This window comes from Psammomys obesus, unplaced genomic scaffold (genome assembly GCF_907164565.1).
Source record: "Psammomys obesus unplaced genomic scaffold, mPsaObe1.curated_primary_1811, whole genome shotgun sequence".
Classification (NCBI taxonomy): Eukaryota; Metazoa; Chordata; class Mammalia; order Rodentia; family Muridae; genus Psammomys; species Psammomys obesus.
Window position 1 is genome coordinate 3,627,104 of NW_026596166.1, and position 23,747 is coordinate 3,650,850.

Below are 23,747 nucleotides of genomic sequence, written 5' to 3' on the forward strand. Positions count from 1 at the left end.
TAGAGGTAAGATACAAATATAAGAGAAAAATAAAGAATGAAAGAGGAAGGGAAAGGTGGTTATTTTTAATTAAAAAACAAAACAGAAAGAAGGGAAGTCCTGGTTTTGGGAGGCATGCATACTTATATTCTCAGCGTCTAGGAAGTTGGGACAGGAGGATACGGAGTTCAAAGCCAGCATAAGCTACATAGTAAGGTGTCTTTAAAAGGTATCGACTCTGTGATTAGTGAAAGAAGAAAGACAGGAAATGAAAAGAAAATAAAGAAAGCAGCAGCACCCAATTTCATAGATACCTATAAATATATACACACCTACACAAAGGCAGAATCAGTAGGGCTGTCCTTTGTTACTTTTTTCTAACAAGGTTATTCTAAATGTTCAGCCTAAGTAGCTCAATTTTCACTAATAAAAACATATTATTCTCTGATAGCACTGAGTCCTCAATTTCTGATAACCAACAATACTGACAATCTTCAGAATGCAATGAAAACTGTGTCTACATCTTCAAGCTAGAGAAGTATAGTCTTGTTGATTCTTTGTTATTACCTTCATTAATTCATTAGCTTGTTTAAATATTTGTGGAACTATATTCAAATGTTTGAGGAACACCATAAGCCAAACATTGTAGTAGTCACAATATAAAATGTCATCACCAACAAACCCCATAAGATTTACAGTGTAAGAAAAATCAAACATTACCATTAGCAAGTGTGCTTTCAAAAAGACTGTCTAGCAAAATATCAAAAAAGGTATTTCTTTCTGCAACTAGCAAGAATTAAACTCTAGTTTCCTCAGTAATTGTGTGCATACTCACACATTTTAAATGAATGCATTTTATAGATGTTAGACATAATGATGGATCAACTGAAATTCAAGCCATGTACTAAATTTCATGTGGGTGCTGTTGTTGACTGGCAGTCTGAGCCCCAGCTGGCCAGGTTTTTGTTACAGGGAGATTATTAGAAAGGGTTTATTAATTTATGAATCACGAGAATTGCTTCCCCACCTTGTATCTCTGCACTGTATGTAATCTGGCTAGGTATAGGTTGCATCGAGTGTTATGTGATTGACTATAAGGGGCTCAAGCATGCACAGATGTGAGGGTTTTGCCATCTCCTGCAGCCGATGGATCCCTTAGGGGGTCTGCATCATTACTAACTGTGGTCACCTAGCAATACATCACTAAAGCTTCTTCCAAGGTCAGTGAAACTTTGTCCTCTTTCATCAACAGCTGCCCTTCCTTCTTTCCTCAGCTCCTAGACATCACCTTTTGTTTGTCTACGAGATCAGTTTCTTGTAGATCCTACACATATGGGAGATCACACAGTATCTTTCTGTTTCTGGATTATTTCAGTGTAAGAATTAATAAATTCAATAAAGTACAAATTAGTAACAAATTACCTAAAAATAAATTAAGAAAATAATCCTATTTGCAAAAGCACAGAAACTTAGGTAAATTTAAAAATATGATGAAACATCTAAATATTGAAAATGATGAAACAATAATAAAAAATCTGAAGATACAAATAAATGGAAATATGGCCCATGAAAAATTAGTGCTAAAACATTGATAGTTCCCTAAAGTGATTTACAGCAATGTATTCCACATCTCAATCCTAAAGTCATTTTTCAATGAAATAGAAAAACACAATTTGTATGCAACTATACAAATACTCTAAGCAGCCAATGCAATCTTCAAAAAGAAGGGGTGGTTGCTGAGGGCATTACACTTGGGTGTCCTAGTGTATTACAAAGCTTTCTGTAATCAAAGCAGAATGGCGCTAGCATAAAAACAAACATAGTGACCAAACAAACTCCAGGGCTAGGAAACAGTTGATCTCAGCCAACCTACCAAGTATATACACGTCTCTCTTCTATAAATGGTATTCAGAAAGAGATATTAATATGTAGAAAAGTGAAAACAGACTCACATACCATATACACAAATGGACTAAAAAATGTATAGACAAACATAAGATCGAAAACAACAAAGCTGTAAGAAAACAAAACAAGAAACAGAACAAACAAACAAAAACAAGAAAAGCTCCACAACATTGGCCCAAGCAATGATTTCATGAATGAGACTCCCAAATCACAGGCAACAAAAACAGAAACAAACAAATGAGATGGTATCAAACTGAAATGCTTCTGCAAAGCAGCAAAGACAAACCTGAATATTAAGAAAAATGTTTGCAAAACATACATCTGATAAGGGAATAATCTCTAAAACACACAGAATTCAAACACTGAGAAGTATGAAAACAAATAATCTGATTTTAAAAAATACATAAAAGTTAGAAGTAGACATTTCTCAAAAGAAGTATAAGTGGATAAGTATAAGGAAAAATGTTCAACATCTCTAATCAACAATAAAGTCCAAATCACGTTAGGATGGCAAAAACACTGAGGATGATTAATAAACATTGTCAAGGTTGTGGTAGAAAAGAAACATTTGTGCTCAATGGGATGAAAATCAGTGATCCCCCCCCCTTTTTAAAAAATTTATTACGATTTATTCACTTTGTATCCCAGCTGTAGCTTAATCCCAACCCCTTCCTCCCTTCCTCCCTCTTCTCCTCTCATGCCCCTCTCCCAGTCCAATGATAGGGGAGGTCCTCCTCCCCTTCCATCTGATCCTAGCCTATCAGGGCTCATCAGGACTGGCTGCATTGTCTTCCTGTGTGGCCTGGTAAGGCTGCTCCCCATTAGGGGGAGGTGATCAAAGAGCCAGTCACTGAGTTCATGTCAGAGACAGTCCCTGTTCCCCTTACTAGAGTACACTTGGATATTGAGCTGCCTTGGGCTACATCTGTGCAGGGGTTCTAGCTTATCTCCATGCATGGCCCTTGGTTGGAGTATCAGTCTTAGAAAAGACCCATGGGTTTTTTGGTTCTGTTGTTCTCCTTGTAGAGTTCCTATCCCCTCCAGGTCTTTCTATCTCCTCCTTCTTTCATAAGATTCCCTGTACTCTGCCCAAAGTTTGGCTATGAGTCTCAGCATCTGCTTTGATACCCTGCTGGGTAGTCTTTCAGAGGCCCTCTGTGGTAGGCTCCTGGCCTAATCCCTGTTTTCTCCCTCTTTAGATGTCCATCCTGTTTGCCTTTCTGAGTGAGGATTGATGATCTTACCCAGGATCCTCCTTCTTGCTTAGCTTCTTCAGATGTACAGATTTTAGTTTGTTTATTTTATATTATATGTCTAATATTCACTTATAAGTGAGTATATACCATGTGTGTCTTTCTGCTTCTAGGATACTTCACTCACGATGATCTTTTCTAGATCCCACCATTTCCCCGCAAATTTCATGATTGTCTGGAGGTATCTCCATCCCTGATCTCAAACTGTACTACAGAGCAATAGTAACAAAAACTGGATGGTACTGGCACAAATACAGAATGGTAGATCAATGGAATCGAATAGAAGATCCAGAAATAAACCCACACACCTACAGATACTTGATTTTTGACAACGAAGCCAAAACCATACAATGAAAAAAAGAACATCTTCAACAAACGGTGCTGGTCTAACTGGATGTCTACATGTAGGAAAATACAAGTAGATCCATATGTATCACCCTGCACAAAACTAAGGTCCAAGTGGATCAAAGCCTCAACATAAAACCAGACATACTAAATCTGTTAGAAGAAAAAGTGGGGAAAAGTGTTGACATCAATGGTCCAGGAATGTTGTCTGTCTTGATCTTGTACAAGCACAGTTGCTGTGAGTTTCTGAGTATAAGGGTTCTGTCATGTCCAAAAGCCAGTTTATGTCCAATCCTCCTAGACCTCTGGCTCTTACAATCTTTTTCTGTATATAATTATTTAGTAAACGTATAAAATAAGTTTCCTCGTGGCTTTTTCAATTAACTTAATGTTAACCTCCCCCTCCTCAGGAGCAGAGTCTTTCTTAAATTATGACTCATAAAATGGAGAACGGCCAAGACAAGTGTTCAAAAGGCTTGAGAAAACCATGGGATATACATTTTGCTTGAGGGGAAGAGATTATCAGCATCTTTTTAGTGATTAGAATAGCTGTCTGCTTTCTAGATTCAAGCCTCTAAAAGAGGTTTCTTTCACTACCTCTGTAGGCAAACAGGCAGTGTGAGGTTTTCATATTCTCTTTCTACTACCAGCAGTGGAAGATTCAGCCTAATGCTGCTGGCTATAATTCCCGAGTTCTCCCTGAAGGATCTCCACTCAGGTCTTGCCCAGATCGTGATTTACACAGCAGAAAAACATTTCAAGATGAGTCAGTGTGAAGCAAAGTCAGGGTTATAAGTAAAGGTAAGTGAGAGTACACATTTCTAAGTGTGGGGGGAGGGAGAGAGAGAGAACCTAAAAGGAATATATATGGCTTTTGAAGTTATATTAATTTATAGTTACATTCAAAATTAAAAACAGTTTAAAGATTAAGTGAAAACATACAAGCCTATTTACTTTATTTTCTGATCTTAGAGACTTCCTTCTGTAACGAAACTATAAGGAGGCATATTATTCGGCTTAAAGATGAGAGAGGTGTGCTGCTAAGGCCAAACTCAAAAGTTCCATACAGTTTGGCCTTAGGCAAGCCATGGCTTATTTTCTGTGTTAGCACTCGAGATATCTTAGAAAAATGAGTCTTTATGATACTCTTCTCGGCGATTCTTCCCACACCCACCCAGCTGTGTAAAAGGTTGATTCTTAGTCTGAAACATACAATGGATCCTGGGGGTGAGGGACGTCTTTTCCTTTTCAGGCCGCATTAATGTTCCCTCAGTTTCTTTCCTGACTCATTTGTAGGAGTTACTTTGAATGGTATAGCTGCTAGATGCTATCACAGACTTCCTGCATTTTGGTGTCTTGAACAGGGAGAGGAAAATACAAAAACATATTGAGGCAAATGTCAATTTACATGGTAGTTTGACTCTCTAACGAACACAGTGATCAAGAGTAGGGACTTCGCAGTCATAAACACTTATGTTTAATCCTATATCACTTAACAGTTGTGTGGCCTCAAATGATACATAGTTAACTTCATTCTAGTTTCTTGATCTGGAAAATGACATTAGTAATAATATCCCATTCGTCTGTAACTGGGACAGTAAGTTATTATTATCAGTTATAGATTATCAAGTTGTTTTAAGAATGAAATGAGATGCTACACACAGTAAGGTAAACACGAGGGGCTGGAGAGATGGCTTAGTAAGTAATTGCTTGCTGTGCAAATGTGAGGGCCTAAGTTTGGATCCCCAGCACCCAGATAAAAAGCTGTGCAGAACACATGCCTATAGTACTGGGGAGGCAAAAACATAAGGGTCTCTGAAGCTTGTTGGCCAGCTACTCTAGATGAATCTGCTAGCTCTAGGTTCAATGAAAGACTGCCTCAGCAGCAGCAGCAACAATAATTTTTTAAAAAAAAAGGAAAGAGAGAAAAGAAAAAGAAAGAAAAAAAGAAAGAAAACGATGGAGAGCAACCAAGGAAGACACCTGATATTTACCTCTATTGGCACAGCAGGTGTACACACATGCCCATGAATTCCCCTCACATACACACACACAAGAAAGCTAAGCACAATACCAAATGCAGAGTCATTCTTAAAACAATATTTATTTTGGAGTCAATTTTGCTGAAGAATTCTCGAGAAGCAACTGCCGTTTGGTCCAGAAGATACGACCTGCTAAGATATATCCTCTGAAAAATACATGGCAGTGCTCTCATTTCAGTGACTGCTTTATACCCAAGGCATGCCTTATTCATGCTGTTTACCACAGGCAGTAAAACAGTATGCAGCTTTTATCTTTTCCAAAGATTTCAATAAATCATCAAGCTAAAGAGTAGGGACTTTAGGCTATTTAAATATTAGGAAATTTGATGTTACTACCAAACTGGACCAAAACTCTGTCCTGTTCACAAACAGCTCATTGTCTAAGCCTCTGATATACTTTTCACATTTCAGTAAGGGAATTTTATTTTTTAACTTATGTTTACACAGACTATCTAGGTTTCTGGGATTTACATTTTCTTCCAGAGTGTATGTCCATATACAACAGATTAAATTAAATTTTTACTGAACTGAGACTTGACAGAGAAGCCAAGAATAAAAGGAGATCAAGTCTGAACACCAACTGTCTATAATGAGACCTCTAATTGTATGAGGAACCCTTTAAATTTTTTTTGACTTGAATACAAATATGGCCATTTACAATAATAAGTAAAACTCAAAAAGTATGAGGTCTACTTTTTGGCATTATAACAATGACACAACATAAATATTTATATCCCTGTTTAATGACAGAGATGCATTCTCATTTAAAATACAGAAGATAAGCTATTAGCAAGTCAACACCTGGACTACTTTCCTTTGTTTTCCACCCACTTCAGGATAGAGATCACTTTTTGAACAAAAACATACTGTCACCTGCCATCTGAATTCTATCTCTGCTTCTCTTAGGCAGCAACTCAAAAGACTGTTATCAATACCAGTACAAAGGCTTCAACCAAGTCAGAGAAAAGTTCTAAATTCAGTCACATGAAACACAGTGCAATGTTGGTGACACTCTAAAGGCAGCATATCACACCCAGGGAATGACTGAGTCCCATTCTGATTGGGCACCTGATGCTTTTACTAGTAATGGCAACAGGGGCAACTGGACTCCAGACCTCAGCACTATTCTGCAGACTGAAAGATTAGTCGACAGAAAACATGTTCTGTCTTAGGGGGTTCAGAATCAGGACAATTCCAAGGGGGTTTATCTGACCGTGACACTAAGCAGAAGGATCCCTGTGGTCACCCTGCATTTCTGAAATAAGCCTGCTAATTCTATAGATGCCTAAAAAGATACAGACTGTATCTACATATCACTGTCTCGAGGTTGCCAGTCTATGGGCTACGTATAAAATGGATACTGTCAGGCTGATGACATGACTCAGTGGATAAAGGCATGGGCCACCAAGCCTGATGGCTTGAGTTTTTTCCCAGGACTCATGGTGGAGGGGAGAACTGACTGCTGCAAGTTGCCGTCCTACCTCCACACTCATGCCAAGGCACACATGCGTGATGATAGTGTGTTGTGCATACACCAGACAAACAAATAACAAAATGAATAAACAAACACAATAAAAAATTTAAGAAGATGCTGCCAACAGTTTTTAGTTTGCAAACAAATTTAGAGAAGGTTTTTGATTGGTTGTCCTTTTTTTTTTTTAGTAAGTTAGTACTTTATCCTAGTTTGCTCTTTCCAGTCCCAAGCATACCAAAGACCCTAGAGCAGTGTCTCTTCATGGCAAGACAAAAACAAACAAAACAAAACAACAACAACAACACACACACACACACAAAAAAAAAAAAACAAAAAACAAAAAAACAAAAACAACAAAAAACAGAGAAACAGGTACCTGGGAAGGCAAGGGTGCTTTTTTTTTTTTTTTTTTTTTTTTTTTTTTTGCATTAAATGTACTAGAGTCAAATTCTGACTTTCCTTTCCTCATTGAAAGTCACAATTTATTACTTCACTGTTTGTCATATCTCCTTGCAGTCAGTGGCCACAGGAAAGGGCCCACAGGTAACTGACTTATTCTTTGAAAATCACTGGAAAAGATGTTAAGCAGGCACACCATCAGAATTTCAGTGCAGCACTGTTGTTTGGAAAGCTAAATTCCTTCTGCCTTGTGGAAATTTTATAGCTGCTTCCATAATTAAGACACTTGGAGAATTAGCAATGAGATGTGTCATGATGGATTTAAGCCATTTACATTTTTTTTTTTTTTTTTTTTTGTGATGAACTGTCTCTTGATTCTGTTGAATCATATTGTTGAATTTCAGCCCTAACGATGGGGTAAAGGCCAGTCGTAATACCTGAAGATTCAAGAATCATAACTGGAGTGGCTCTCGATAACTCCACTGCTAAGTGCTTGTCTTGCAAGCATAAAGGTCTGAGTTTATTCTTGTAATCCTAGTGCTAAGGAGAGAGGACTGGCAGATTCCTGGGGTTTGCTGGCATTCCAGCCTAATCTACTAGGTGAGTACCAGTCTAGTCACAGACTCTCTTCCCCGTACACCCCCAAAAGACGATGGCACCGGAGGAACATCGGAGGTTGGCTGTGTTCGAACTTCCGAATGCACAGGTGTGGCACACACACGCAGAATTTTAACTAGAAATTCAAGGTATACTATAAAGAAAGAAAATACAAATTTATGTTGAGGAAGAAAATAATAAAATTCAGGCAAGAATTCTGTGGCACAGACCGGAGGATAACAGCACAGCACTGTGCTCCCGTGCTGTACAAAGTGCTGATAATAAAGTCATGCTGTTTTATAAATATTTATATATATACTAAACACATATATTATATATTTAAAATATATATATATTATATTCTATATATTCTTACCCTATCATTAGGGCTGAATTCAACAATATGATTTAACATAAGCCACTGCAGCATGCAGAGTACCAGTAACTCCAGCCATCACTATCATCTTAGACTACTGTGTCATCTTAGACTGTAGAAACAGCTGCTTTCCACGCTCAGCTGCCTCAGCTTCCATGGTGAAAACAGGTTGAGATGATGGCCTCATGTGCCAACCACAATGGCTCCTGCTACTACTGTTACTGACATGGTATAAATCACCGTACTCTCCCTGAGTTAAGTAACATCTCTAGACAGAGAGCTAACATGTTACAATCAGTACAGTGCCATAGGGGAACAAGTTCTGTAAAGATGTTACTCAAGAAATGAGCGCTTTTCCTGTTTGCAGGGGGAGCTCAGGGAATACCCACACAAGAATAAAAGGAGCTATCAACCAAAACACACAAAACCTTACCTGAGATTAGAAAGGGGAAGAAAGAAGACACATGTAGCAAATAGGGCAAGTGGGACGTGTCTGGTACTTTGAGAAGCAGGTTTTGGTTTGCCAATGCTTTAAAATTTATAGGACAATTGCAATTATATAACTTGATAATTATATTTCTCATGAAATCTCTATTTAGGCTGAAAAAAAATGATGCCCTGTCAGCACAACTTGCTTTAAAACCTGGGCAAGAAGCTTCTTCCCTTCTACTACTTTTCACTACTTTTCGCTCTTTACTGCACACTGCTCAACTTGGAGGCACTATCAACAGGCTACCAAGTCTTAGCTGGCTTATCTCACGACCATGCAACCATACTTCTAGCTTCACCTCAAGTGTAAATATAACAGCAGGGATGAGCCAGCTTTTTTCCAAACACTTTGTTCCTTCTCAGTGGAATGATTTCTTCCTTGTTGTATCAGCAACTACCACTGCCCCAGGCACATAACAAGCACAACACAGATGCTTAGGTGAAGGAATGAACAATTTAAATCATATATTACTAGTGCACTAACAAGGACCCCACAGTCCGATGTAGGGAATAATCACGTGGTTATAGTGAGCCTGCCATCAGCAGCACAGTCTGTGCTACACATAAATGCTGAGCTTTATGAACACTACCAGCTTTACCAACTTTGAAGATGCAAACAGTCAATAGTACTCAGGTTCTGCCTTTATACCTGTACCAGCTTGTTAGATACAGTTTAACACCTTGAATAGCTAGTATATAAGTACTTACAAAGCTACCTAGATATCTCAACACTCATATACTATAGAAAATAGGAATCCTGCCTCAGATCCATCAATTGTTTCATTTATACATGCTACCTACATAGCACATGACAGGAAAAGAAGTTATTTTTGATTTTGTCAATTTTGTTATGTTACTGTATACTTTCTAGGGATACATTTTTCTTGGGGCAGGGAATCATCTTTGAGAGCAGTAAGCACTGTAGAAAATAGTTTAATTATTAAATAGTATAAGACACTATGATTAATTTTTACATGAAGCAGAGCCAGAAGAAATTACTCTACTCATGTGTTAATGCTAGAACATTATCTGCCCATCATTCAGAATATTGTGAGTTTCACACTGAGTTTTAACTTGAAGTCTATAATGAAATTCACTTAAAAGAATCTTACTTTGAATATTTCTATGTATCATAACATAAAACATAAAAATAAATGAAGCATTTCATTTAAAACTTATTTTCATATTTCTTCTATTACTATTTGTGATCATTATATCATTATAATAAAACATAATGTACTTTGTTCAGTTCCAGAAAATTTAATGTATTGTAATAACTCAATTTGTACTTAAGAGTTCTCTGTACTCGTTAACAATGTCTGCTTACTGAGGTCTCACCAAGGCTCACCTACATGGGTGAAATGAAAGATACAATTAAGGTTCATTAAAGTCTGAGAAATAAGCATAGTGTCTTAGAATTCCCTTCCTTCCAGACTACTACATCAACAGGACTGAGGGATATCAAAGAACTCAAGCTGAAAGAACTACCCCTTTAAGGAGTCTCAAGGAAAGTCTAGGACAACAGATTTAAAGGAAACCAATGCATCTCAGTCCACAGCTAGACTAAATATTTAGCATAGCTTGACTTCCAGTCAAACAAGCATAAAGCCTTATGCTAAACACCCATTTATTTCAGTTCCAGCTATATGATACCTGGCTTTCAGCAAAATTCCATGCTAAAATTTATGGAAATAGAGTCTGAGGGACAAAGAAACCATCAGAATCTAACAGATGTTTTTAGAGTAATCAGTTTATAAATTTAAACATAGTTATGACTAATATCTTAAGAACTTTAATGAAGAAAGTGGACAATATGCAAGAACAGATGAGTAGTAGAGATGGAGATAGAAACTGAAAAAATGAAAATGAAAGGTTCGCAAACAAAAACATTGTAACTGAAATGGCAGAAACCCTGAATGGCCTCATCAGATCAGATAGAATTAGATCTGACCCAGTTTTTAAAACTGAGTGAAAAGGATCCGGTAGGATTTCAAGAAATAATCTAGGTACGGTGATATATGCCTGTTACCTCAGCATTTGGGAGCATCATAGAAGAACCTTGAATATATATAACCTGTTCAAGAACTACAGTACAAGTACAAAAAGTGAATTACACGTAATGGAAATACAAAAGGAGGGAAAGGAAGAGCATATTTGAAATTATAATCCTGAAGATTTTCTAAAATTAATGACTGATACCAAACTATAAGCCCATAGTGATCTGAAAACACCATGTAGCATACATTTAAAAAAATAAAAATAATCTAGGGAGGCCTGATGATAAATGCTTTAATTCTTTCTTTCCTTATATACAGAGTTTCCCTATGTAGCTCAAACCTTCTATGTAGATCAGGTTGGCTCAGAACTCAAGAGATCCTCCTGCTCCTATCTCTCTAGTGCTTGCATTAAAGTGTGTGCCACCATATCATGTCACTCCTAGCATTTTGAAGGAACTCAAAGTCAGGGACCATCTGGGTTACACAGCAGGCCAGCCTTATCTACAGGTAACAACAAACTCCAAACAAGCCAAACCTGCCCTCTCCAGGAATATTAACGCTAAACAATACTCCCCAGAATATCACACCAAAATGAAAGAAAATCAAAGAAAAGGTTTAATACAATCCTGGACATGGGAAAACCTTACTTATAGATGAACAAGGATAAAATTACATTGGCCTTTATTTCAAAACTATTCAATCAAGAGACTGAATTTTGAAAGAAAAAAACTACTCATTTAGAATTCCGTGTGCACAATGTCTCTATCTATCTATCTATCTATCTATCTATCTATCTATCTATCTATCCATCCAATCTATCAAGAGAACATATCTTTGGTCCCTTTTCAATTCGTTCACCATATAATACTGATTAATATCAATATTAAATGCTGTTAAATCTATAATACCATTTTTAAAAGATTTTCTCAAAGGATCTTGCCATTTACTCCTGGCGAAAGAATTAGAGTATTTCTGGCTGTATGAAGGATAGTTATGTCATATAAGATGGAATTATGACCTTATTCTTGTTTTTATTTAGAAGTTAAGCATGCCATAAAGAGATAGCACTGGGAATCAACTTCACGAAGGGTGGTATGTGGTATGATGGCTGGTCCTGAGCGTCAATCTGATTAAGAGACTTCTAGTACAGGTGAATGACATCTCTGCATAAGTAGGGGTATTCGCTGAGAGGAATGACATGATGGACAGCACCTGCAGGGCTGAGAATAAAGATCTGCCCTGAATGTGGGCAGAACCTTCCAACAGGCTGGCTGGTTAGATCAGTGTGCACAACCTGCTGCCTCCAAATTCCAGCTTTTGGGGCCTTTCAACAATTTTCCAGAGACCTCCCAGGCCTTCAACCTTGGAAGAGGGCTACTGAAACATCCAGCTTCCTGAACTAAGCAGTTACCAAGTTCTCTGCCTCTTCAAAGTACAGGCTAACGTCACTAGATTACCTAGGAACTATTATAGAAGGCAAACCAATAAATTCTGTTTTATCACTCACTCACTCACTCACTCACTCACTCACTCACTCACTCACTCACTCACTCACTGTTGGTTTTATTCTTCTACAGAACCATCATTAATACAGGTCCACAATAGTCAGGAGAAGAGCTTAAGGCAGGAACCATAGGGCAGTGCTGCTTGCTACCTCTATCTTTGGCTTGTTCACAGGCTCATGCTTAGCTAGCTTTTATTTATATAGCCTTATATATAAAAGTATATATAATTATATAATTACATATATAGCATATAATATATACAATTATATTTTTATTTATTTATTTAAATAACTGCATAGGGATATTGTTACCCACAGTAGGCTGAGCCATCCCACATCATCAAAAATCAAGACAAACCCTCACAGACATGGCCACAGGCCAATCTGACTTAGAAATTACTCACTTAAACTTCTCTCCTCAAGTGACTCTAAGTTGGGTCAAGTTGACAGCCAAAGCTAACTAGGACAGTAGTTGACAAGACTTGAGGAAAGGAAGAGAAAGATGACTAAGGAGAAGGTACAGCATTTTTTAGGCAGTAAGTAGACTATGCAAAATTACATATATGGAAGCATATGATTATGCAGTTGACAAAAGAGAACTATACACAGAAACCATGAATCCTAATATAAATAGCTTTCAGTTCTCTGGTTTTTGTTGTTGTTATTGTTTGGTTTTTATTTTTGAGATTGGGTTTTTCTGTGTAGCCCCGACTATCCTGGAACTCTGTAGACCACGCTGGTCTTGAACTCAGATATCCACCTGCCTCTGCCTCCTGAGTGCTGGTATTAAAGACAGTATGCTGCCATGCCTAGCCAGTTCTCTGATCTTAACACATGTACTACAGCAATGCAAATACTTAAGAGTAGGAGAAAGTTGGCTATGCAAGATACCCAGGGTCTGGAGTGTGTGTGCGCACACTATTTACTTTCTCCTCAATTTTTATAGGTAGTTGCCCTAAGAAATAATGCCTACTAATTTAAAATACATTAAAATGACTTATAGTAACGTGTATTCATGTATTTAGCATTTTTATTTTTTCATTTATATTTTCGGTATTTTCTGGGTTTTTTGCAATACACATTCATTGTTTTTAATTTTACACTTTTACTTAAGAGTGGCATAGTCAAATAGAATAAATAAATTTTGTATGTCCAGAGAGAGCTACAACATAATCCAGAAGAAATAAAATCCAGGAAATCTTGGTCTCTCAGACTTGTTGCAAATAATACTCATTCTACGTTTGAAGAGATGTACTGAGCCAGATTTCAGGTAAAATGTGTGATTTTACATGAGCAGCTCACAGGCAAGGGAAAGAGGGATAGAAGATTCAACAATGACCCCCAGAACAAAAGAAGCTTCTTACTTTTATGGATTTAGAGGGGAGGGATGCTAGGCCTTCAAGGGGAGGGAAGGAGCGTATGAGTTGAGAGAAAGTTGTCCCCGAGTTCAGCATATTAGTAAAGCTACAAAACAGGAAGTGATCCCCCTACAAGGACAGCCTCTGAGATCAAACAACTCTGTTGTTCTGTCCATATAGTCTCTAATCTCTCTTTTCTTGTTCTCTAATAATTAAAAACAATGTCACTTCCCCTTAGGGGTATTTTTGGAAGAAAAGAAGTCTTTAAAGACTTCCTAGTAGTTGTTAAATATTTATCAAAGATAAGAGTTTTTTCCTTTGATTAAGATGAGACTAGGGAGAGAAAGGATTCTAGCCAACTAATAAAAGCCACATTTATCTCAAATTAGAAACACAAAGGTTACCAGAGAGGTCTCAACCTGGGACAAAATTTGTTCTGTTTGAATGAATTTAATTTCTCCTTCGAAGTAGATGTTTTTTAATTTTGTAAGAAAAAATTTTCTAGTCACCATTGAAATAAAGACTGTATAATGTCATGTAAGTGGAAATACAGCTTTGCCAAAGTCTTCTCTTTCATAACTAAGTAATATATAAAACTGTCCTTGTGTAATAGTATTTTTTCTTTGCTAACTTTTAAGATTCAAAACAAGTAACACTGATAATCAACCCCCTCTATTTATATTTGATTATGTTTTCAGTCAGCAAAAATCAAGCATTATTCAGATTGTCTTCAACAAAGCAAAAATAAAATCAACTATTAAAATTAACGTTTCTATTTACAATAATTGATTTGACATAAAAATAACTCAACTATTAGTAGGCCCAATCCAACTCCATTATGTGTTTTGTTGTTGTTGTTGTTCCAATATTAAAATCATTAAAAGGCAGATCAAGAATAGGTACCACAAGCTAGAACTTAAATTTTGCAAGTGTGTTATGTGTTAGACGATAACAAGAATGCATTTGAAAATGTAACTGAAGAAACCAGGCACCAAGTGTTAGGTCCCAAAGAAACCTGGGAAGAAGCTCACTTAGCACAGGAGCCTCTTCCTAGCACTTCTCACCCCACCCAGCCCCCTTCCCTAAGCCTCTCTCCAGCAAGGGTCTGGGCTTCCCCTTCCTTCCCCACAGCTTTTCTTTCCCCTATAAGCCTGCCATTTCTTCTGAGCTTCTCTTGGTCACTATCCCCACACTTCTTTTCCCCCTCATCTCCCCACCCCTCACCTCTCATGGCCTGGTCTAGTCTGGACCCTACAAGATGCCTCTGGACACACTCTCCCTCATATCTACAATAAAACCCTTCTCAGTCATACCTAAGAGGGGTCATGTCCTCATTGTCATTCACTAAGGGCGAAGAGCATATAACTGCTTGAGATGTTAAATAAAGCGTTTGCCAAAAGGGGGCATGCTTACTGTTTTTACAGCTGGTGAGCATCCTTTAACAAAACCTTAAAGGCTCTGTTTCCCAGGTGCTTTTGTCCACATGGTAGGCTGTGGCCTCTGCTCATCAGTGTGGTATCCTGGGGTTAAGCAACGATAGCATAGAAATGAACCAACCAAAACAAAGAAAACTAACTTTTTATTTTATTTTAGAAAACTAACTTTTTGAATATTTATACACTTAAATTATACAGGATTATGCCATTTTTAATTAATTCAGAAAAGATCTGACTATGTTGTTCTTAGTGTTCTTAGTAAAGACTACAGAGAAAAAAAACAAATTTTCCCTCTTGGTGTTAACAGAGAAAACTGTCCAAAGCTCTTAATTAAATTGGGATGCTCAGTGGCAGATGGTGAAAATATGTTGTCTCACAATTGTACTGACAAGAGACTGAAAAATGACAAGTTAAGAAAAACTGCCTGAGCTGTTCCCTTCTACTTCTTTCTGCAGAAGATGAACTATAGAAAGGAGCAATGATAGATACAAAAGCAATGGTTTGTAGAAAGACTTAGTCTTTCTGTGTCTCTTATTCATGAACTTTAATACAAAATAATGATTATCTTAAGTTGAACTAATTAAAAATAAAACTTGGTAATAATATACTATATTTTAGTAATAAAACAAAATGAAATGACCTATCATCTTTAAAATGATAATATGCTCTCAAAAGCAGATAATTTTTATGAAAATGCAGCTCCATGAAACCATTTCTTTGTCTAGTTTGTTTGAGAAATGACATGACTAGATGGGAGGTTGCATGCTGGATTTTAGTCACGACTCAAAAAGGCTGCATTCAAATATTCCTAGAATGATTCTTTTCATTTATTTCTTTAATCATCTCAACATGTCCTTAAGACCCAGAAGAAAATCATTTCAACAACACAGAAAAGCAACAGAGTTATTAAAAAATGCTACAGCAAATGCATTAGTTTATGGATTTTTTATATGGATCTGTGGCTACTGCTGTTTTTACACCTGTGCACATATAATTTGGCTACTAAAACAGAGGAATAAATGCTGATAAGTAGTTACGGACACATTAAAATCTCTGTAGTAAAACATATTCATCTTTTGTGAAACACAACTGAAAATGGTATCAAATATACATTTAAATATACAATAAATGCTAAACAAAATATTTGTCCCAATATAAAACACAGAAATTAAAGATGCAATTTATAACTAATGCATATTCTATTCAGGCTAAGAAAAAAATGTTCAAAGAATAGATTTCACTTAATGAGAAATATTTAATTAAAAATATATATCCTGAGGAGAACAAGAAACAGTGATCTGCTCACATATACATTAATTAGTTCAATGATTATGTATTAATATTAATGATATTCAGAAAATGAAATAGCTTACAGCTATTAGCGGGCTTTTAAAAAGTTATAAACATAGACATAACATTTATGACTCATACAATAGATGCCAATCTGAACAAATTAAAAGATTAGAATATCTTTATGCCCTGTTTACTTTTACTTTTGATGACTGGAATATTTTCAAATCAATATAGGATAATTTATCTTATAGAATAAAATAATATTTCACAATACAAACACTTGATTAACTATTCACTATCATATTCTAAACTGCATAGAAAGATGTCTAGTAATGTAACTAGTTGGTGTGTATCCTAGGGACTGAATTAGGCCTGTCACATGTCTAACAGTCATACATCTTGCCATAGACCTATACCTCCAATCCCTTCTTAACGTAATATAATACTTGACCTATGTGCTAATTTTAGGAAACAGAAATTTATTGAATTGACATTCATTATATCTTAGACAATGTTTACAATCAGGGCTTGATTAATAAAAGTGTCAATCCTGCATCATTTCCTCAATTCAGTTTTTTTTTAAATCCACAACAAGCAGTGTTGTATTAACTTGACTACTTTTGTCAATCTTTCAGAAGCAAGACTGTACTGTTTGCAAGCATTACTGCACCTGTATTATAAAACTACATGCTGAATATCTATAAATATGAACCTAACGCAAAATCACAAAATAGTGCAAATGGCAGTTAAGAATGGATACAAAATTCAAGGTTTCTTTAATGAAAGCACCACATTTTCACACGAGCATTCTTTAAAAATACTTGCATCCAGATTGGGGCAGCAGTGGCACAGATGTTAGAGGAGTGACCGACCACTTTCTGATTGGATTTAAGCTTCTTTCCATGGAATAGAAACTAAGCATGACATTGCTAAAAGTGGCCCAGCATCTGACGATAGGTTGACATCTGAGGAGAATACCTACTACTATTATTTTACTAAAGAAGCACTGCAATACAATGTCTCCTAACAGCATACTGCTATACCCATAGATTGGTGCATGGCTCAACTGATATCAGAAAAGCTTCTTCTTGAAGTAGATGGAAATTAACACAGGTACTGAATAATGTGCAGAGAGTCAGAGACTTTGGAGGACTTAGCCCTACATGGGGAGTCTTTATCAAACTCCTTTCCTCAAGGCTCAGGCATCTATATAGAAGAGGAGGTGGAAAGATATAAAGAACCAGAAGTAGACAAAAATAAGACTGAAACACATGAGCTCACAGAGTCTGTGACAGCACATGTAAGACCTACAGAAGTTCAAATGAGATAAAACCCCTGCACTGAGAAGGGGAGATGGGACACAAAGTCCTATCCCTAACTAAGAAGCTATCTGAAATTGATACCTGCTGGGAAAAGAAAAAATAGTTTTTCTTCAATGGAGTATTCACTGCATATATCACACATATTCCAGGAGGCCCCGTGTCCAGAAGGAGCTGGCCAACACAAAAGAATTCCATGATGTTTTGTGTGCATACTTTGGTTCTGTTTTAGTTTTGTTTGTTTTCAATCTTACTGATTTTTTTAAGTTTGTTTGGATTTTTTTCTTTTCTTTTTTTGAAGAGAGCAAGAACATGGAATTGACTGGGTAGAAAGGTAGGAAGGATCTGGGAGGAACTGGGAGAGGGAAACAACTGAAATAAAAATATATCATATGAAACATTTTTTAAATTAAAAAATCATGTAAATCCAAGTACCTTGTATCAGTTTTTAGTTTTACTTGAAAATGAAATATAATTAGCCATCAAAACTGAGTTTTTAAGTCACATCTGACTAAAGGCTAAACTGAGAAGCAGATGGCTTAAGTCTCTCTTCTATGCAATTCAGCAAATTAGAGGCTGAAGAAAAATAATTCCCAGTTCTGATATTTTGGAACCCTCTCTAAGCAAGATGTGACAGGCACCTGGACATTTTATCATTATCTGCCAGACACTCCAGTGTGTAGGATGCCATCCCTAAGATTTCTGGCTATTTTAGCAACTATGCCAAAAACAATTTTAAAATGCCATTTCTTTTTTACTTATCTGGCTAGAATGGGCATATTCTTCCCCCATCCTTTGGAGTCTTGTTTATGATTTTACAATACTATTGACCACATCTGACCCCAAGAGAAAGACTTTTTAAATGTTTGAGCTTATTCCTGCTTAGACTGAGAGTTTTCTGAGTATAAGAAGTTCAATTATTAACTGTTTTTTTTTTTTTTTTTTTTTTTCTGCAAAGGGACAAGTAGGAAATATTTGATGCCTATAGACTATATATGTCCCTGCGGCTGCTGCTCTTTAAAACAACCTTTTAAAAATGTAGCCGGATGGAGATTTCTGAAAATGATCACTTGCTAATTTAAGATCAGGATTCAAAGGACATCACAAGAAAACCTACAGAATCAACTATCCTGGGTTCATAGGGGCCTACAGAGATTGAATCACCAACTAGGGAGCATGGGACTGGCATAGGATCTCTGCACACATATGTAACAGTTGTGCAGTTTGGTCTTCATATAGGACTCCTAACAGCAAGAACAGGGCCTTCTCTGATTCTGTTGCCGGCCTTTGGGATCCTTTCTCCCTAATGGGCTGCCTCTTTTTAGCCTCAATAGGAGAAAATATGCCAAGTTTTAACTGCAACTTGATAGGCTAAGGCTGGTGGAAAATTATGGGAGTCCTTCTCTTTTCTGAAGAGAAAGGGAGGAATGGATGAAGAGGGTGGAAGGGAAGTCGGGGGAAGGACTGGGAGGAGAGGAGGGAAGGAAAACTGCGGTTGGGATGTAAATTAACTAATCAGTTAAAAAATATATACAAAGTTTTAAAAAAGCTCAGTTTTGGATGGTAGACTGGGCTTCTGTATCTTACTACCTGCAGCACCTCTGGCAAGTCACATATTTATATGAAATGTGAGCATACAGGTTATTGTGGGCACTAAACGGAATGTAATATACAGAGTTCATGGCAGTCTAGTTAGCAAGGCTCATGAGATCTAGTTACTGCTCTACAGATCTCCATAGCACACAAAGTGAAGAGCATCTAAACATTCAGTGTCTTCAAAGTCAAAGATACTCACATTGTTTTTGAATGGAGTTTGCCAGCAGAACTATGAAGCCAAGCAGGCTTTGAGTTCATAGTTCTCCTGCCTCAACCTCTCAAACAGCCAGATGGAAGGAAAAGCCAGAATGCTTAAAGAGGTTAGAGGTTAGAATGAGGGAGAATTAAATGATCGATGACCTTAGATCCAACATGTCTGCTGTCTCATAGAACCAACTGAGTCTTCTTCTTGGATGTGTGATCTGCTGTGCCCCATATTTCATGCACCCAAATGAACTTGTCATCAATCTGTTCATCTGGGGATCTCTCTGCTGTAGGAAGCCAAACCTCGTTTTAAAGGTGACCCTGCCTTATACAATAATGTGGAAAGTAAGTATTCTTGTTAAAGTATCTTTTATTCTCCTCATGTAATTGTCACCTTGGAGGCTTACAGCCTCCATCTGCTAACCTAGGCCTAGTCCTGGAAGCTTCTAGACTTCATACAATCTAATCTAGGCCTAGAATGCTTTCAGCCCCTGAGACTTATTGCTGAATAAATTCACCCTTTCTAGTTCTTTCTGAGCTCTGGATAGCTGGTTCAACTCAGCTGTTCTGTCTCAAAGTCCTCTCCAAGCTGAATGATTCAATCTGGCTCCTCTCAGTTTCTCACTGAATTGCTCTGCTTGACCACAAACTAACGCTAGAAATCTGTTCTAATCTTCTGCCTTCTTATTCTCTGGCTCATTCTGTCTTCACCTGTGTCTAGCTTATTCTCTCCTTACGCTCACTGTGAAACTATCCCAGTAAAACTGCCTCCCTCTCTCCCCCCTCCTCTTTCTTTCTCTCTCTCTGAACTGCTCTCCTAAGTCCTTGTTTTCCTGTCTCTTCTGGTGAGAGTTGGAAGTACTTATCCTGACTCATTCTATCAAATCTTCATCTGATTCATCACTTTGTCTGCCTCACAATTAGATGTCATTTTCAAACAGGGGTGTTTCCTTTTACAAACTGACTTTACCTTCATCATCTGGAGTTAAAGGTATGTGCTAAGGGTGTGTCTATATTCTAGCCAGAGTAGCCATGTTTCTGGATTAAAATCCCGCCACATATTTTACTTTCTGCACTGGTACTGAGTCCTTCCTAAATGTTCAGTTTACTGGTGAAGACATCCAGACCTGATATTTTCCTTATGGAAGGGTTTAAAACTATAAATTAATTTCCCTTTCTTCTTGCCTTCCCCCAGGGTCTATACATGTTGCATAGGTCAGCCTAGAACATATGGTCCTATCTCCTTCTGCCCTGTTCATCCCAGTGCCATACTTGTCATTTCTGTTGTAGAACTGTTTGGTGTTCCTTTAAATGCTGGGGATGGACCCTGGGGACTGTGTATACAAAGCACTTAGCTACAGATCTAGGCCTAAAATCACTTTTCTTTGGTGAAGATGATCTATTTTTTTTCTTTTTCTTTTTTTTTTTTTTTTTTTTTTAGCAAGGCTTGGTAATTTTCAGTTGTGCCAGACACTGTGAATTTCACCTGTTATCACTGAGTAAGTAATTTGTAGTCCTATAAATGCTCATGAACTTTGTTGTTGGGTGCATTAAAGTTATTTGGAAACAAACCAAAAATAAATTGAAGACTCTCAAAGAGACTCATATAACTGAACTTTGTAAGAAAAATACCTTATTTAGTTAATAAAAATCTTCTAAATTAATATTTTCAGCTTAATTTTTTGCAGTTTTGCTGGAAACATTAGAAATAAGAATCTTAAAACAGGTTTTTAATATTTAGTCTATTTAAACAATTACACATATGTGAATATAAAATCCCAGAATGAATTAAAACTCATCATAAAATGCCAAGCAAATTAGTGCTAGTGGAATGCTATTATAAATAAGGGCATATTTTAAAATATTTTCAGATATTCTCATGCATGTTACCTTATTTGCTCCTTGTAAGAAATCCAGAAACCATGCGGTCTAGTTTTATTTTCTTTACTTGATAGATGTGGAATTGATTTAAAGGGTAGGAATGTAGCTTTGGGGTACAGTGCTTGCTTAGTGTGTATAGTTCCTAGAGTGAGAGTGGGGAGAGAAAAGAAAGGGAAGGGGAAAGAGGGAGAAGGAAGGGAAAGCAGGGAGTAAGCACTAGCTGCTTCTAAAGAATACATTTGTAGGTAGACTAGTAAGATAAGGAGTACAATATATTTTGAGAAATGGGCAGTATATGTAAAGGAGCTAATTTATTAGACTTATGTTTCTGAACACCGAGACAACATGGAAGACTTAAAAAAGCCCCATTTACTTTTGGCAATATTTTAATGGAAGTATAAAATAATCAGCTAAAAGAAACATGAAACATAAAAGACATTAAAATAATTCTCATAAAGGGATCAAACATATGTAGACAAGCTAACAAAATATTCTCTAAGTACCGCACACTAACTGATCATGCCACTGGAGCATCTACCACGCTAACAAAATGTATAGCTTGCTATGACCTAGCAGTAGTACTACTAGGGAGATGCTCTTTATGCTTAACATGTTGGAGTATTTGAAGACTAGCAAAATTTCAAGGCGCAGCATATACAAAAATAGAGCAGACCCACAGAATGGAGAAAATAGAAAAGGATCCTTTACTACACTGTTGACTAATTTTTACAAATATTTAGCAGACAGCGTGGAAAAACTGGAGAGAAACATGTAAAACCATCATTTCAATCTTTATCTTGTTTTTGCTAAATATAAAAATTAATGATAAATATATGACAACTGAAAGTATAACACTTCCGGAAGAAAACAAGAGAATCTGTGAGGCACTGAGTTACCTGCAAATGTCAGGTAATGGGTTTCTCATGATCATGCAAGTCCGTTCCTTCTGATAAATCTTTTTAAGCACACACACACCTTTTCTATCCATAGGTCCCTAACAACTATCTTGTCACATTAGTGTGAAGGCAACCATAGGTAGTGTTAACAAGTGGGCAATGTGTACAAGCATTTTAATCCAGCAATATGACTGCTCTGCTCACATCCAAAGACCTTCTAGTTCTGTGTGATCCTGTCATGATCTGTGACTTTACCATATGGCACTCCACTCAAGTGAATACATGGGCAATAAAATATATTTTACACGATGTGAACAAGTTTAACAAGCACTAGCCTAGGAAAACTAATATGTTAATTATATAGGCACAAGGAGTCATGCCTGAAGATAACTATTAATCAATCACTGTTTATACTAGCAAAAGCTTCAGATAATGTAAGTGCCCACGACAGTGGCAATACACAAGCTAATGCTTGTACAGTAGAATACAATAGTAGAATGAACTAAATTTAATTTTAATTCATTCATAACAAGTGCCTTTGAGATTCATGGTAGGCTATAAATAGTAATATTTCTCTGAAACCAAAATGTTATTTTAAATGTACACATCAGGTTCGTAATCCAATCTAGGTGTTAACTGTTAGACATTTCCAAGGGATATAAATGGATCACTCTATGAAGCAGTGGAGACTGATTCTCATGTGGGAAGAATTAACTTGAAGAGCCAAAACTTGTTTTCCTTGGGGATAAGTAAGAGAATGCTTATTTTCATTTTCACTTTGTTCTTCTCTCATAATTTTCCTCATCTCTCTGCTCTAAGGGAGAGTGGGAGCACAGTCCCTCACCTACCACAAATTATTCAGTTGAGTTTCCCAAACTTGGAGAAATCACAGGGATCAGCTCATCCAGATTGCAATGGCTGAGTCTCACCCTGTGAAAGCTATTTTGTAATCACGGTATGTCCCTTGCCAGGTAAGTATATAATTTCCTTGTTTCATTTCTAAGTGAGTTTAAAAAAAAATCTATCAAACACTTCTAAATTTTGTTAATGTTGTTTGCTAATCTTTTTCAAAAGAAGCTTTGCTAGAATCCTAACATTCAATTATGCAATTATTGTTATTTTGTTCCGAAAAACTAAAGGGGTAATCACAGCATATGAGTGATTTAGAACATATGAAGAATTGCCAAATTAAGTTTTTATGGTAAATATCTATAACAACCTTATTAAAATACAGAACAAGGAAGGTACAAATACTACCTATCTTACCGATTTATTGCTGTGAGGAGACTGAGGACGCGTCATCGAGGGCTTGTGTACAGTTTTAGAGGATTAGGACATGGTTCACATGGCAGGAAGCATGCATGGTCCCAGGCAGGCAGAGACTGGGCCTGCAGTGGGCTTTGG

At 36.9% G+C, this 23,747-nt stretch overlaps 1 protein-coding gene and 1 non-coding gene across 4 annotated transcripts in view; both read right to left on the reverse strand.

Annotated features, from left to right (window-relative positions):
- Positions 1 to 23,747, reverse strand: part of Fut8 (fucosyltransferase 8) — a 230,500-nt gene that overhangs the window by 30,876 nt on the left and 175,877 nt on the right. The gene's annotated exons all lie outside the window — the stretch shown is intronic.
- On the reverse strand, positions 23,159 to 23,322 carry LOC129667828 (U1 spliceosomal RNA). Its single transcript, XR_008718821.1, has one exon. It is a non-coding gene; the product is annotated as a U1 spliceosomal RNA (small nuclear RNA).